At 42.9% G+C, this 16129-nt stretch overlaps 1 pseudogene; it reads right to left on the minus strand.

The window, feature by feature from the left end:
• Positions 1-16129, minus strand: part of LOC149287868 (sortilin-like) — a 49321-nt pseudogene that overhangs the window by 25130 nt on the left and 8062 nt on the right.

Here is a 16129-nt window from a genome sequence, read left to right on the forward strand (position 1 = left end):
CTGTCCAGAGATGAGGCAAGTTTATTGTTCTAAAAAGAGGCTGCTGCATCCGGACAGGAGAGGGTTAATATGGAAGGTAAGAGAGGTTCCAGTGAGGCTGACAGTAGGGTAAGGGTATTATCTGGTAATGGCCTACAAATACGAGGTGAGCGCTGCAACGTTGTTTTGTTAGGGGTTAGCACTGGAGAAAAGGTTAGAAGGTGGTGGTCAGACAGAGGGAAGGAATAGATGAAGAAATCTGAAAGGGAGCATGACCTGGAGAAAACCAGATCAAGTGAGTGTCCCTCAGTGTGTGTAGGGGAACTAGTCCACTGAGAAAGACCAGAAGAGTATCTCAGGGAGAGGAGTTTGGAGCTAGCATTGTTGTTGGATATGTCAAAAGCAATGTTAAAATCACCCATAATAAGACAGGGGGTATTAGAAGAGAGGAAAAAGGGGAGCCAGGCAGAAAAGTGGTCAAAGGACTCACGTAGGACCTAAAGAGCGATATACCATATTGTCTCGAATATAGGCCGGACCCTAAAAGTTTGGAGCTATTTTAAAGAAAATTTTATTTTTAAAGAAAAAATACATTAGTGGAATGGTAGAAGAGTATTTTACCTAATACACAGGAATACATGTATTTTAACATTTTTGGTTTCTATTATACAGTCAGCATATGTTATATATAAACAGAAATTTGGAAAACCAACAGCCATTTTAAGGTCCTCCCTTAATTCATAATGCACATTACTTATAGATATGCCACTCTGCCACCCCAGATATGCCACTCTGCCCCCCAGATATGCCACCCCCTTCCCGACTTGCCAATGCACCCCAGACTCCCTGGTGTGTAGTGTGGCCGGCCAGCCACAAAGCTGTCAAAGCTGATACGAGGCGTGGCGAAATGCACGCTGGAGATTTGTTCTGCAGTCAGCTTGGTCTTCTATTCATGCAATCTCCCTGCTCGTTTCCCAGCTCATTAGTATTCAAGCACATCTGCTTTTTATGGACCGCAGTTACCCCCTTTCATGGCTCTCATAAGGGGAAAAATTATTTCTCTTAGAAGCACTGGAAATCAGATACTATAGAAATCTCCACTTTATAATATTCCTAGATTGCCCTTATTTTACAATTCTTAGATTGTAAACTCATGAGCTTGGCCCTCAATGCTAGGAACATTGTGTAAAGCTACCATAAGGCTAGATGGCAAGCTTATGGGTAGGGTTCTCAACCTCTTACGTATGCGTTAACTGTTCCCATTTAAATTGTACAACAAGGTGTAATTTGTTTTATATTTTTCATCATTTTTTTAAAATCTGGTCAGAAGTTTACTGCTTTCTCATAGCTAGAATATGTATGGAAGCCATGTCATTTTAACTTTAGTCTTCATAGCACAAGGAGCCGAGTTTTTTTTTTTGGCAGATATTTCTCTTCAGTTTTTGCTATATTAGCAAATGACTACTAAAAAAAGTTACATTTTAATGTCATTCTGCCTACTCAACAAACAAACCAAACTATAGCAAGGTTTAATTAATTGAATTATGGTTTTTGTTTCATGCCCAGAGATTTACAATGGAAAATTGTCATTTTTTAAGCTTGATATTGTGCATGGCATGTACAACAGTGCAATAATGCCAATGTCTGCATGAAAAGACCTCACCTTATCTTTGTCTTTTGCTGTGGAGTCACACTTGGTGTTTTCTGGCTTTCGGATGGGAGTCCACTCACCCCCCTGGTCAAATGTGATCACGCTATGAATGGAGTCGTCTTAAATAAATAAGTAAAAGCAGGAACATTCAAGCTGCATATACAAGAAATACCTCATGCTATCATCCCTTGCATGCCATTAACTAACCTTCAGCGAGCACACTGGCAATGTAAACTCCACGTAGAGAGGTTATATTGATGAAATCAGTTTCTCCTCCTTTGGTGGTGTAAAGGTGACGCTCTAATGACTTGGAATACACAATGCCACGTTCATCCGAGGTATATATAGTACCATATCCAGTGTCTGTAAGAACAAGTTATTAAGTCAAGGCACAAATTACTGTGTATGGTAAAACCATAAAACATATACATTATGTCCAGAAATATGTAAAATTACTAGTATGGCACCCAGATGTCACTGGCTGGCAAGCAGCTGTGAATACAGAAGTCTCCCTCCAACCTGATGTAAAAGAAGTGTGTGTGTGTGTGTGTGTGTGTGTGTGTGTGTGTGTGTGCGCAAGTAGGGGCATAACACTCCCTTCACAAGCAGTGATTATCTAGTAAAATTGTTCATTCGGATTTATTCATAGCCCAGAAAACGAGAACAGCCCCCCCCCCCCCCGAATCAGATGTAAACGAAGCAAAAAGCACACTTTTTGCCCCAAAATTTGGGTCTTCACATTCACTCACACTTTTGTTCACTCACACGCTCTAAAGGTTTACATACCTTCTCTGCCAACTCCTTCTGCATCTCTGCAGACAAACTGGCGGCACTTGCAGTGATGTCCTCTCACCGACCCTCCAAGCAAGGGTAATTTACCTGACTGGGTTTCACACTTTGCCCTCTGTTTATCTCATGGAGACCACCCACAAATCCAAACTTCTAACATGCTCAAATACATGCTGAATGTAACAAAATGTGCAAGTAACAATACAGCTAACCTAGATGTGCAAAAGTCCTAAGCAGCCAACAAACTTTTTTATAGAAAATAAAATTTGAATACCTCAGTTGTAAAGTCTCATAAAACCGCCTTGTTTTTCCTACAGACGCATCTGTCTTCTTGTACATTTCCAAAACCATTTACATATCTTCCTCACACACATCATGCACCCTACTACTTAATGCTAACATGGTCTCTTTCGCAATTCTTGGGGCTCCCTCTGCCCAACTGCATAATTATGGTCATCAAAATTTTCAGCTCTAGGCCCACAATTCTGTTTTAATTGCTTGTAAATGTAGCCGCTGTAGCCTCTCACCAAGTGGCCTCCTTATAAGTGGCTATGTAAGAGTTACACTGGAGTTAAACGGGAGGGAAATGACATACCAGGTACCACTGCAGAAAGCGGCTACAACACCATCGAAATTAGATCAACATCCCCATCCAAACAGCCCTCTCCCATTGTCTCACTTCCCCCTCAACCACCGAGTAGATTGTAAGCTCGCAAGTGCAGGGCCCTCTTCTCCTTTTGTACCAGTTTGTTATTGTATGTGTTTTTGTATGTGAAATTGTTCTACTGTAACAGCGCTGTGGAATCTTTTTTTAAACACTTTATAAATAAATGTAATGTAATGTAAAGATGTCCTAGATATAACAGATTGTTGCATAATACTGGTGACCACTTACTGGTCAATATTAAATTAATCACCTATGTCTGATCCAGCCCACATCCGAACACCATAGTGCAAAACCAAATTATTGTGTTGTCAACTTTTCTTATAAAACAAAAAAACACGGCAACAGTGTATATAATAATCTTATGATTTATAAAAGTTCAACGCGACCTCACCACCTAAATCATCCACGTGGATTACTACCATGTCGTCATTAGCTGCCAATACGGAATAAAACTGTTCGTGTGTCACAGATGGAAGCTGAGCTACGCTCCAATAGTCCCCTTGATCTTTAGAAACATGAATCCTTCTCCTGATTCTGCCCTGTAATAAAGGAGAAATCACAGCACAATTAAGAATTGTTATATTTTGGGCGCATCTATGACACCTTACTGCTGATTTGTGGAACTTCTCTCACCTCATCTATTACAGAGGCCAGAAGAAAACGACCCCAGAGCCCAAATGAGTAGACACGTTCCATGAGAACCTTAAATGTCTGACCAAAGTCTGATGTCCTCTTTAGCGTTTGTAGCTGAAAACCTGTTTAAAAACAGAGCATGACCAAAGCACTCACCTCCAGGATGCATTAGTTTCTTAAGACGCAAACTTACTACACGGTTCATTCATTGATGTTGTGAAAAGGATGGCATTTCCAGCACCCCTAGAAAGAAAGAAAAAAATCAAGATATGCATCTGGGTTCCATGTACTGTGTTTAAAAGCCTTAAAAAAAAATTTAAATGTAACTGTAAACCGGTGTAACACACATTTCTCACCATTTGGCAGAGCACACAGAGTGATGTATTTGAGACCAAGATTTTCCGAAGTTTCTGGAGATCCATAAACCAAACTGAAAATGAAAAACTGAAATGTACAGTTAACTAGTTACAAACTAGTGCAAATAGTTAAAAGCTTAGGTGTTAGGCAATAGGGAAAACAAAGAATACACAATGTGGATTGCCATAAATCAATTAGCAAGTGTGCCAAATTCACACGATATCTCAGTGTCCATGATAAGCATATGAAGCAAATGTGATTAAAAAAAAAAAAAAAAGACTAGAACACAGTTTCTTAAAGTAAATAAATCTGCACAATGTTTAATTGGACGTCTACATATTTTCTAGCCAAACAAGTACTCCACACCATGTGCAGTCACTGGCAATCATTATTCTATTTCTCACGTATTGTAACGAACACAAACATTTGTTTAAGTGCGGTAGTAATCATATGGGGTTGCCACGGTGGTTGTGGAAGGCTACGAAATGCAAACACTGCTCACTAGTCCCCCATCACCTTCCATTACATTTGGTATGGTGGCAGTAAAAGAAACCAGATGTACATAAATGGATGATTTGTTTTCAAAAAACGGAATACAAAGAATTAAAATTTAAACTTGCAACACTGACTGATAATCCCCAGTCATAATTCCATTAAATATATTCAAAAACTATTGAATGTGTACAGATTATAATAAATGGTCTACGAAGGCATACATACTACTTATTGCAATTACCTTGGGCCAAAATTATGCACAGATTACTACCGAATTTTCCGGCGTATAAAACGACTGGGCGTATAAGACGACCCCCAACATTTCCAGTTAAAATATAGTTTGGGCTATACTCGCCGTATAAGACTACCCCTCTACCCAGTATACAACAACCAGCCAATCACGGCAAGCGATGTACCTTACCGGTGATTGGCTGGTTGTGGTATACAAAGCCTGCTTGGATTGGGTGGGTCAGCTCTCCCTGACATATGCCTGTCCACACACACACACACACACACACCAGCTTACAAACACATACACACACACCTGTCCATACACATACACAGACATATACATACATACACTGCCCTTACACACACACACACATTTATATCTACACATACTAACATACGCCTGTCCATACATACACATTTATACACTGCCCTCGCCACACACCCCTGCCTTTACATACATACACACACACACACTCTCTATATATATAAGTAAGTTTGAGCACCCGGCGTATAAGACGACCCCCGACTTTTGAGAAGATTTTCATGGGTTAAAAAGTCGTCTTATACGCCGGAAAATACGGTGTGTGTGTGTGTATGTATGTATGTGTATGTATATATATATATATATATATATATATATATATATATATATATATATACACACACATATATATACACACACATACATATACATATTAGGGCTGCAACTAACGATTATTTGAATAATCGATTAGTTGGCCGATTATTTTTTCGATTAATCGATTAATCGGATAAAAAATGCAATTTTTTTTAATTTAAAATAATGTAATAAAAAACGTACAATTTACACTTTCATCTCTTTATTGTAATGGCCTCTCTCTCTCTCTCAATTCACCTTCTTATTTTACTGACATAATAATAAAAGCTACAAGAACCCAAACACTGAGTTTCTCAAACTAGGTTTTAATACAAAGTTATTAGTAAATATTAATTCATATTTTTCATATTTAATAAAAACTATGAGAAAAAAGCCTTGTTTATATTTTCTTTTATTTACCAAACTGCCCCCCACTTATGCACATCTGACCCTTAGCTTGCCACTCTTCCCCCATATATGCCTTATACCTCCTATATGCCAGAGATTCCACTGTGCCCCCTGATATGCCACTGTGCCCCCGATATGCCTTATACTCCTTATATGCCAGTGATATCCAACTGAGCCCCCTGATATACCTTTTACCCCCAGATATGTCTTATGCCCCCCTGATATGCCTAATATCGATATGCCTTATACCCTTATAACTTCCAATATGCCACTCGCCCCGATTTATGCCTTATACCTCCCTATATGCCACTGTGCACCCTGATATGCCACTCTGCCCCCCATAAATGCCCTGCACCACCATGGAATTCATTATACTCCCTGATTCACCACTCTGCCTCCCCCAGATATGCCACTCTGAAATTCATTATACCCCCATACACCACTCTACCTCCCCCTATACACCACTCTAACTCCCCCAGATATGCCATTCTGCCTCCCTGAAATTCATTACACCCCCATACACCACTCTGCTAGCCTGAAATTCATTATACCCCCATACACCACTATAACTCACCCATATACCACTCTGCCTCCTCCCCTTCCATACACCACTCTGCCTCCTCCCGCATCCCATATACCACTCTGCCTCCTCCCCATCCCATACACCACTCTGCCCCCATACACCACTCTGCCTCCTCCCGCATCCCATATACCACTCTGCCTCCTCCCCATCCCATACACCACTCTGCCCCCATACACCACTCTGCCTCCTCTCCCTCCCATACTCCACTCTGCCTCCTCCCCCATCCCATACACCACTCTGCCTCCTCCCCATCCCATACACCACTCTGCCTCCTCCCCCCTCCCATACACCACTCTGCCTCCTCCCCCCTCCCATACACCACTCTGCCTCCTCCCCCCTCCCATACACCACTCTGCCTCCTCCCCCCTCCCATACACCACTCTGCCTCCCCCCCTCCCATACACCACTCTGCCTCCCCCCTCCCATTCACCACTCTGCCTCCTCCCCCTCCCATACTCCACTCTGCCTCCTCCCCCTCCCATACTCCACTCTGCCTCCTCCCCCATCCCATACACCACTCTGCAACCTCCCCCTCCCATACACCACTCTGTCTCCTCCCCCCTCCCATACACCACTCTGCCTCCCCCCCTCCCATTCACCACTCTGCCTCCTCCCCCTCCCATACTCCACTCTGCCTCCTCCCCCCTCCCATACTCCACTCTGCCTCCTCCCCCTCCCATACTCCACTCTGCCTCCTCCCCCTCCCATACTCCACTCTGGCTCCTCCCCCTCCCATACACCACTTTGCCTCCCCCCCTCCCATACACCACTCTGCCTCCTCCCCCTCCCATACTCCACTCTGCCTCCTCTCCCTCCCATACTCCACTCTGCCTCCTCCCCCTCCCATACACCACTTTGCCTCCTCCCCCCTCCCATAGACCAATCTGCCTCCCCCCCCTCCCATACACCACTTTGCCTCCTCCCCCTCCCATACACCACTTTGCCTCCTCCCCCCTCCCATATACCACTTTGCCTCCTCCCCCCTCCCATACTCCACTCTGCCTCCTCCCACTCTGCCTTCTGTCAGCAACGGAAGTTCACAAGACACCAGGGAGCCGGGTAGAGAGGCAGAGTGGCGTATGCAGGCCCGGACTGGCCATCGGGCACACCGGGCATTTGCCCGGTGGGCCGGGGCAGCCCGGGCCGCGGCAAGGCCGGATTGACTTAGGGGCTAATGGAGCTGCAGCTCCAGGCCCCTACCTTAAAATAGGCCCAGTCAGGACCAGATTGAGTGGGCCTATGCGGCCGTCCTTAACGCAGGGCAAAAGGGGCACGTGCCCCTTAAGCCCGCAGCAACCGCGACCGGGCCCACTGCTTACCTAGCAGACATGCGCGGGCAGCGTCTCTTCTACCGCCAGGGGGACGCACATCACGTACCTCACATGACCCTGCTGCACGTCTGCTTCCCCTGTGCAGATCCGCGGAAGTATGCGAGCGGCGTGTACATCATCAGTTCAAGTAAGGGGGTGAGGGAGGCTGTACGGAGTATGTGAGATTGAATGAAAGAGTGAATTAATGAGTATCTGTGAAGGAGTGAGTGAATTCATGTTTGTGAATGAGTATATGTAAATGAGTATCTGAATGAGGGAATTAATGAGTATCAATGTATGAATGAATATCTGAATGAGTGAATGATTATCTGTGAATTAGTGAATAAATATTTGTGAACGAGTGAATGAATGTGTGTGTGTGATGGCATGGATGTGTGATGGCATGGATGTGTAAGGGGGGCAAAGATGCCACAGGCAGGCTGTTTTGGTGGCAAAGATGCCACAGGCAGGCTGTTTTGGTAGCAAAGATGCCACAGGCAGGCTGTTTTGGTGGCAAAGATGCCACAGGTAGGCTGTTTTGGTGGCAAAGTTGCCACAGGCAAGCTGTTTTGGGGGCAAAGATACCACAGGCAGGCTGAGTGAAACCGTCCGTATGCGGGTGTCAGTGTGGCAAAGCCTGTCCTGGTGTTTGTGATTGGGTGTCAGTGTGGCAGAGCCTGTCCTGTTGTGTGTGTGTGTTTGGGTGTCAGTGTAGCAGAGCCTGTCCTGGTGTGTGTTTGCGTATGGGTGTTGGTGTGACAGAGCCTGTCCTGGTGTGTGTGTGTGTGTGTTTGTTTGTCGGTGTGACAGAGCCTGTCCTGGTGTGTGTGTGTGTTTAGGTGTCGGTGTGCCTGTCCAGAGCCTGTCCTGGTGTGTGTGTCTGGGTGTCAGTGTGGCAGAGCCTGTCCTAGGGTGTGTGTTTGGGTGTCAGTGTGGCAGAGCCTGTCCTGGGGTGTGTGTTTGGGTGTCGGTGTGGCAGAGCCTGTCCTGGTGTGTACGAACACAGAAAAGAACCCCAGCACTCCAATCAGCTTCCAATCCTTAGGTTACTTTATTCAAAGAAAGCAAAACAAAAAAGCAACGTTTCGGCCAAACAGGGCCTTTGTCAAGCTCAAAAGGCCCTGTTTGTCTGAAACGTTGCTATTTTTGTTATGCTTTCTGTTTTTGTTTTGCCCTTTTTTTCCTGCTAGCTCCCAGCTTCCCGGGAGTTGAGTGCTGAACTATTTCTTCTTTTTTTAACTGTCCTGGTGTGTGTGTGTTTGGATGTCGGTGTGGCAGAGCCTGTCCTGGTGTGTGTTTGTTTGGATGTCGGTGTGGCAGAGCCTGTCCTGGTGTGTGTTTGGGTGTCTGTGTGGAAAAGCCTGTCCTGGTGTGTGTGTTTGGTTATCTGTTTCCTTAATTTACAGTAGGAACTATTTCATTTTTACTTATCCAGAGATAAAATGCCCTCCTGAATTTGTAGTGACTTCAGGGGACAAAACATTCAAGGCCTTGAAATCATTTAGTGGAAAAGTTAAGGTATTGTGTTATTTACTCTATAATATTTATTTCAAGGATTAGTCGCACTAAATTGTGGCTTCAGATTTCCCATGTTGAATGACCAAGTATTATGTATGTGTATGTACATATATGTTTTTTCATAAAAACGGGCTGCTCAGTCTGAAATGCCCAGGCCTATTTTTTGTCCCAGTCCGGGCCTGGGCGTATGGGAGGGGGAGGAGCCAGAGTGGTGTATGGCAGGGTGGCTCCCATACACCCCTCTGACTCCTCCCCCCTCCCATACACCGCTCTGCCTCTCTCCCGACTCCCTGGTGTCTTGTGAACCTCGGTTGCTGACAAGCACTTACACTGCAGCTTCATAGAAGCCTCAGCGTAAGTGAAGGGCAGTAACGGAGGCTGTCTGTGCGATGCAGACCCCCACCGGCTGACAGAGAGGATAATCCTCTGCAGGAGACCTCGATTCTCTGTCAGCCGGTGGAGGTCTGCACGATGCGCACAGACAGCCTCCGTTACTCATCTTCACTTACGCTAAGGCTTCTATGAAGCTGCAGTGAAAGTGCCTGTCAGCAACGGAGGTTCACAAAATACCAGGGAGTCGGGAGAGAGGCAGAGTGGTGTATGGGAGGGGGGGAGGAGTCGGAGGGGTGTATGGAAGTGGAGGGGAGAGACGGAAGTTGTCTGTGCGCATCGCACGGACACCCGCCGGCCGACAGTGAGGGGAATCCAGGTCCCCTGCAGTGTTGCGGGGGATCTGGATTCTAGTGTTATAATCCGATCTCTGTTTGAGGCCGGATTATATAAAGAGAGGAGATTTTCAGAGCATTTGCTCTGAAAAAACCTCTTTTTATAATCGATAAAAATCGATTCGACTAATCGATAATGAAAATCGTTGTCAACGATTTTAATTATCGATTATTATCGATTTTATTGATTAGTTGTTTCAGCCCTACTATAAACTGCTGCTGCATTATGTGTTTTTTCCAAGGTAACTGTATCATATGAATTCCATCTTTCATTATGTTATCATTAAATTGCCATAGCTGGAAATATTGAAGTTCTGCCCATACATGTGGGTAGGGCTGCAACTAACGATTATTTTCATAATTGATTAGTTGGCCGATTATTTTTTCGATTAATCAATTAATCGGGTAAAAAAAAAATAATAATAATAATTAAAGTTATATTTTAACAAGAACTCAAAAAATACCAAAAAAAGCTTTACTAGTAAATATTCATGTAAACTATTTTTGCCCAGTTATGCACATCTCACCCCCAGCTTGCCTCTCTGTCCCAGAAATGCATATCAGGAGGGGTATAAGGCATATCAGGGGACAGAGTGGCATATAGGAGGTATAAGGGGATACCTCCTATATGCCACTCTGTCCCCTGATATGCATTATACCCCTCCTGATATGCCTTATAGCCCCCTATATGCCACTGATATGCCACTTTGTCCCCTGATATGCCTTATAGCCCCATATATATGCCACAGTTCCCCGATATGCCACTGTGCCCTCCTGATATGCCTTATAGCCCCCTATATGCCTTTACCCTTGATATGCCACCATGCCCGATATGCCTTTTACCCCTATATGCCACTGAGATGCCACTATGCCCCCTGATATGCCTTATAGCGCCTTCATGCCACTGTGCCCCCTGATACGCCTTATAGCCCCTTTATGCCACTGTCCCCCGATATGCCTTATAGCCCCTTTATGCCACTGTGCCCCCTGATATGTCTTATGCCCCCCCGATATAAGAAAAACTGACATCACTAAAAAAAATTTTTATATTTATATTTATTAAATATAGACAAAAAAAAATACACAATACAATATAAATATATATAAATATATGGACAATAAATCAAATATTCTAGACATAAAAAACAAAACACAAATGCACATAATTAATAGATCCCGCAAAAATTCTACCTGCCCCACCAGGGGTTAATATATCAACAGAAGAAACACAGGGCAAATGAGCATAAAAATAAAGATAATACTTACCCAGTGCTGCTTACTTGTCCTGTTTTTCTTCTGTTGATATATTAACCCCTGGTGGGGCAGGTGGAAGTGGCAGTACACAGTGCACTAAAATCCAAATCCCCAGCAGGCGCTGCAGCGGGACCTGGATCCTCTCCGGCAGCCGGTAGGGGTCTGTGTGATGCGCGCAGACAGCCGCTTCTCCCCTCCGCTTCCGTTGGGGCTTCCATGATGGAAGCCGCACCGGAAGGTCACGTGACGCCGGGTTCAGTAATAGAAGCCCCGGCGGAAGTGGAGGGGAGAAGCGGAAGGGGAGAAGCGGAGGATGTCTGCGCGTTTTGCACAGACCCTCACCGGGTGGCAGAGAGGATCCAGGTCTCCTGCAGCTCTGCGGGGGGTCTGGATTCTAGAGTTATAATCCGATCTCTATTTGAGATCGGATTATAGAAGGACGGGAGTTTTTCAGAGCGTTTGCTCTGAAAAACATAATTTTATAAATCGATAAAAATCGATTCAACTAATCGATTATGAAAATCGTAGACAACGATTTTCATAATCGATTATTATCGATTTTATCGATTCGTTGTTGCAGCCCTAATACATATACACACACACACAGAGCACCTTTTAGATGTGGTGGAACGGGAGATTCGCATCATCGATGTGCAGCTGACAAATCTGCAGCAAATGCGTGATGCCATCACATTCATATGGATCAAAATCTCAGAGGAATGTTTCCCGAAGAATGAAGGCAGTCCTGAAAGCAAAACAGGGGTCCAACCCCGTACTAGCAAGGTGTACCTAATAAAGTGGCCTGTGAGTATGTATCAGGCGATCTGGGCTGAAATGAAGGCAAGAGTGCTCCACACTCATACACCACATACACACTTTAAATCTAAAATTTACTGCCAAATTAATTTTATAAAAACATGCTTGTGAGTTTCATAGTTTATAGAAGAGATTCTATTACCATGACCATAGCATACATGCAAACTGTGTTTTTTAGCACTTACATCTCTGCTGATAAGTAAAAGGCTGTTGGAATTTTCTGGATTATACAATACAGGAAACAAAGGATGAAAGGGTAGATCAGTCTGAACAAAAGTACGAGCAAAGTCTGAAGATCGGAAGATACGACCGCCATTGCTCCCACCAGAAACGTCTCCAACTAAAATCACCTAAGAAACAGTAATACAATAAGGACATCGTCTGCAACTATATTTTAAAATTGTCCATGAACCAATTTTGTCATTCAGTCAAACAAGCCACTATAACCAGTTTCTTACCTTCCCTGAATTTTCTGGTCCAAGACCCATACCAAACTCTGTGCGTACGTAAGTGTCATTGATTAGCCCAGTAATATCTTGGAATGTCTTTCCATAATCATCACTAAATAGAGGCAGGAGAAGATGCAAAAATCAAGCTCTCATCAACATTAGCCAAGGTTAGCACTCAAAAAGATATATTAGAGAGTGAAAGAATTGTCCCATAAACAATTCTTAAATTTACCAAGCTGTACACTCTAATTTACTCCTTAAGGACTAAAGATGTTCTTTTCTGTATACTTAGCAGTTGTTTGCACTTTTGTGGTCTTGGGTTCAATCATAAATTACCCTACCATCTCATTTACCTGCACAAATTAAATAGGCCTTTCTTCTGAAACCATACATAAAAGTAAAAAACTAATGTTTAGTATGATGGGGGGGGGAAAGAAAACTATTGATACCTGCAAGACGTGAGAAGGGAAGTAATGCCAATATTGTGTGTTCCAGTTAGAATTGTGGTTGTGGCGTTTCACCTAGAAAGGTAAGTAGAGTATCTTGGAAGGTACTGTGTTTGGAGGTTTATGTTAATGTTTAGGGGTAGGTTTACCCCCAAAATCATGACTTGGGTATTAATGGTTAAACTAATTAATAGTAATAATAAAAAAAATAAAAAAAAAGCTAAAACCTCTATACACTCATGATTTGGGGGTCTCTTGTGACTGAAACACATGCGGTATGTAGGTGCTTAACAGAAGTTAGTTTTTTTTCTTTATTCTTGCTTGTTTCAGGTAGCCCAGTGTTCATCCCTAAATGTGCCCGACATTTGAAAAGGTAAAGAACCCCCCCACGGAATACATTCTTCCCTTTAGTGTTTGCAATGGGCCACTTAGAAAGGTAAGTAGAGTGTCTTGCAGGTATCAAGACGAATGCTACACATTTCCTTTTTTTCTTGCACAGGTGGCCTGGTTTTTACTGGTTTCTTTTCTGGCTTTGGGTTTTTTGTGTCTTATTTTAGAGACTATATCTAGTGGTTAGTTTGCGAGAATGGTGTAAGGGGTAGTGATAGGCTAAGGTTACAGTGAGTGTATACTGTTAGGGATGATCAGATTAGGTCACTGGCTATTGATTGGCGAGAAATCAACAATCAGTGACTTAAAGGCTCATTAATTAGTGACCACATGGCCAATGTTTAGGTTGAAAACATATTAAATATATATTTTATAATATATTAGATATTGTAAAACATTTTTAAAATGTATTCCGTATCAGATCAGTTGTATGTGACAAGTTTAGGCCACTGATCCATTAGATGGATCAATAATTAGTGACCTAAAGTAATCAGTGATCATGTAGTAATTGTTAACAATTATGTCTCTGAAGCTCCCACACATTAATAAGGTGAGTTTCAGTGTTGCTGGTCTGCCCAGAATCCCAGAAACACAATGTAACATTACGCTCTATGTCCTTAAGGGGTTCAAGAAAGACCATGAAGGAACAGACTTACTTAGCATTGCCATAAAGAATCAGCTCAGTGTAGTGATTATGCAGAAAAAAGTTGACCAAAATATCCAATGATGAACGACAGCCTTCTGGTGTGCATATAAATGTTTATTCCAACAAGATGAGATCAAAGTAGGTTGACGAAAACGTGGTTTTAAGTACACCGCACTGTATTTTATGCTCAAGGAGAAAATAAATATATTTCATTCCCCCCCCCCCATATACAATACATAGAATTGTATTTGCACAACCTTACCACAGCTTTGTGGTAGATACCTAAAACTTACATGCGAGTGTACACACATATATATATATATATATATATATATACACACACACACACACACACATATACGTAATTTAGATTTTGTTTACTTCAAAGATCAGCAGAAGAAGATAACACATCTAACAAATGTAATCAATTTCCTGCCCTTCACTTTTGATATCCCTTCTTCTCACCCCACCCTTACAAAGGCTGCTTGCACCAATCTATAACAAACAGCAAGTTAATAAAAGAGGAGAGAAAACAATGTTGAGCTATAATCATATAGATCGTGAAAACATGAGGTTACGATAGTCGGTCCCTTGGCGTGAACAAAGTAAGTAAGTAAGTCCACTTTAAGCTATTGCACGATCAGGACCCATAACTGGCTAGATGAAGAACCTTAAATTGATGAAATATGGACCACTTACCTCCTGTAGAGCTTTGACTGTGCATAGGTGATGACAAACAGAGGAATACGAAATGTAGTGAGCACAAGGATAACCTATACTGGCAAAAGGTCATGAAGTCAGGAATGTTACAAAGGCCTTAAAGCACATGTCCAACACTAGGTTGTAATCAGTACAACAAAACACAAGAAAATTATTTTCAACCTACCCCAGTTCCGTCTCCAACCCATACCAAAGAGAGTTCTCCACTCAGGTCAAATGAGTACTATGTGGGGGGACAAAAAAAATAAATAAAAAAAAATTCACTAAATGACAAAACTTAGTGACAGAGATCTAAAACACTGACATCAACTACAGTTTACTTCAATCTGAACATAGGAATGACAATGATACTGCATCTGGAACAAAAACTGGCTTCAGACTATATTTGATTTGCCAGGTGATCGCTATAATTAGAATCCCAGATACTCTTCGAGATCAGATATTATATTGGAATGAAAAACAAAACAACCTGATCCTTAACATAACGTATTTGCTCGAATACAAGACAAGGTTTTTTTCCCCAGAGCAAATACTCTGGGAAATACCCCTCATCTTATATTCAAGGTCGTCTTATAATCAGACCTCAAGTAGGACTAAGATCCAGATCCCCGCAACTCTCTGGCAACCTCCACTGCTGCCAGCACTTCCATGACCAAGCTCAGGCATGACATGACGTTCTGGTGCTGCATCATAGAAGGCCCAGCAAAAGTGCCATTCACTGTCTGCCAGAGAGGAGGATTCCCGGCAGCACTGCAGGGGACCTGGATCATCCTCTCTGGCAGCTGGTGCGATCCGCGCAGACAACCTCAGCTTCCGCCCGGCACTTCCGCCGGGGCTTCTATGCGGAAACGCAGAGTAGCAGGGAAGGTTATCCACCGGCTGCCCCCACTCGACACCAGGGAGTCTGAAGCCCCGGGGACAAGTCTCGGGATGCACTGGTAGAATAGCCTTTCTGAGGGCAGAGTGGCAAGCCTGGGGACAGATGTTCATAACTATGAGCAGGTTGGCAAATAAAAGGGGTCAATCATAGTTTTTATTAAATATGATAAAGTTTACATGTGAATTCGTGTTTACTAGTGAAATATTTTCCTATAGGGTAGTCTTATATTCAGGCTTAATTCCTAAATTAATATTCAAGTTTTGAGGGGTTGTCTTATAATCGAGCAAATATGGTATAATTAAACTTTCCACACATCATGCAACAGTGCCTTCCTATCAAACAGAAGTAGTAATGAAGAGTTTTAAACAGAATTATCTGTTTACACTTACTAGATGCCCATAAAAATACTATTCCAAAAGAAATTTAATTTGTATATTATACAAATATAGTTCATCTCCCATCGCTTTACTGGCTGCCTGTACACTTCAAGATTAAATTTCAACATCTTGACTCTTACTTAAAAAGCTCTTCATAGCGGTTGCCCAACTTACATCTCCTTACTTATT

Source organism: Sceloporus occidentalis, unplaced genomic scaffold (genome assembly GCF_023333645.1).
Source record: "Sceloporus occidentalis isolate IW3139 unplaced genomic scaffold, rSceOcc1.0.p SCAF_55, whole genome shotgun sequence".
Lineage (NCBI taxonomy): Eukaryota > Metazoa > Chordata > Lepidosauria > Squamata > Phrynosomatidae > Sceloporus > Sceloporus occidentalis.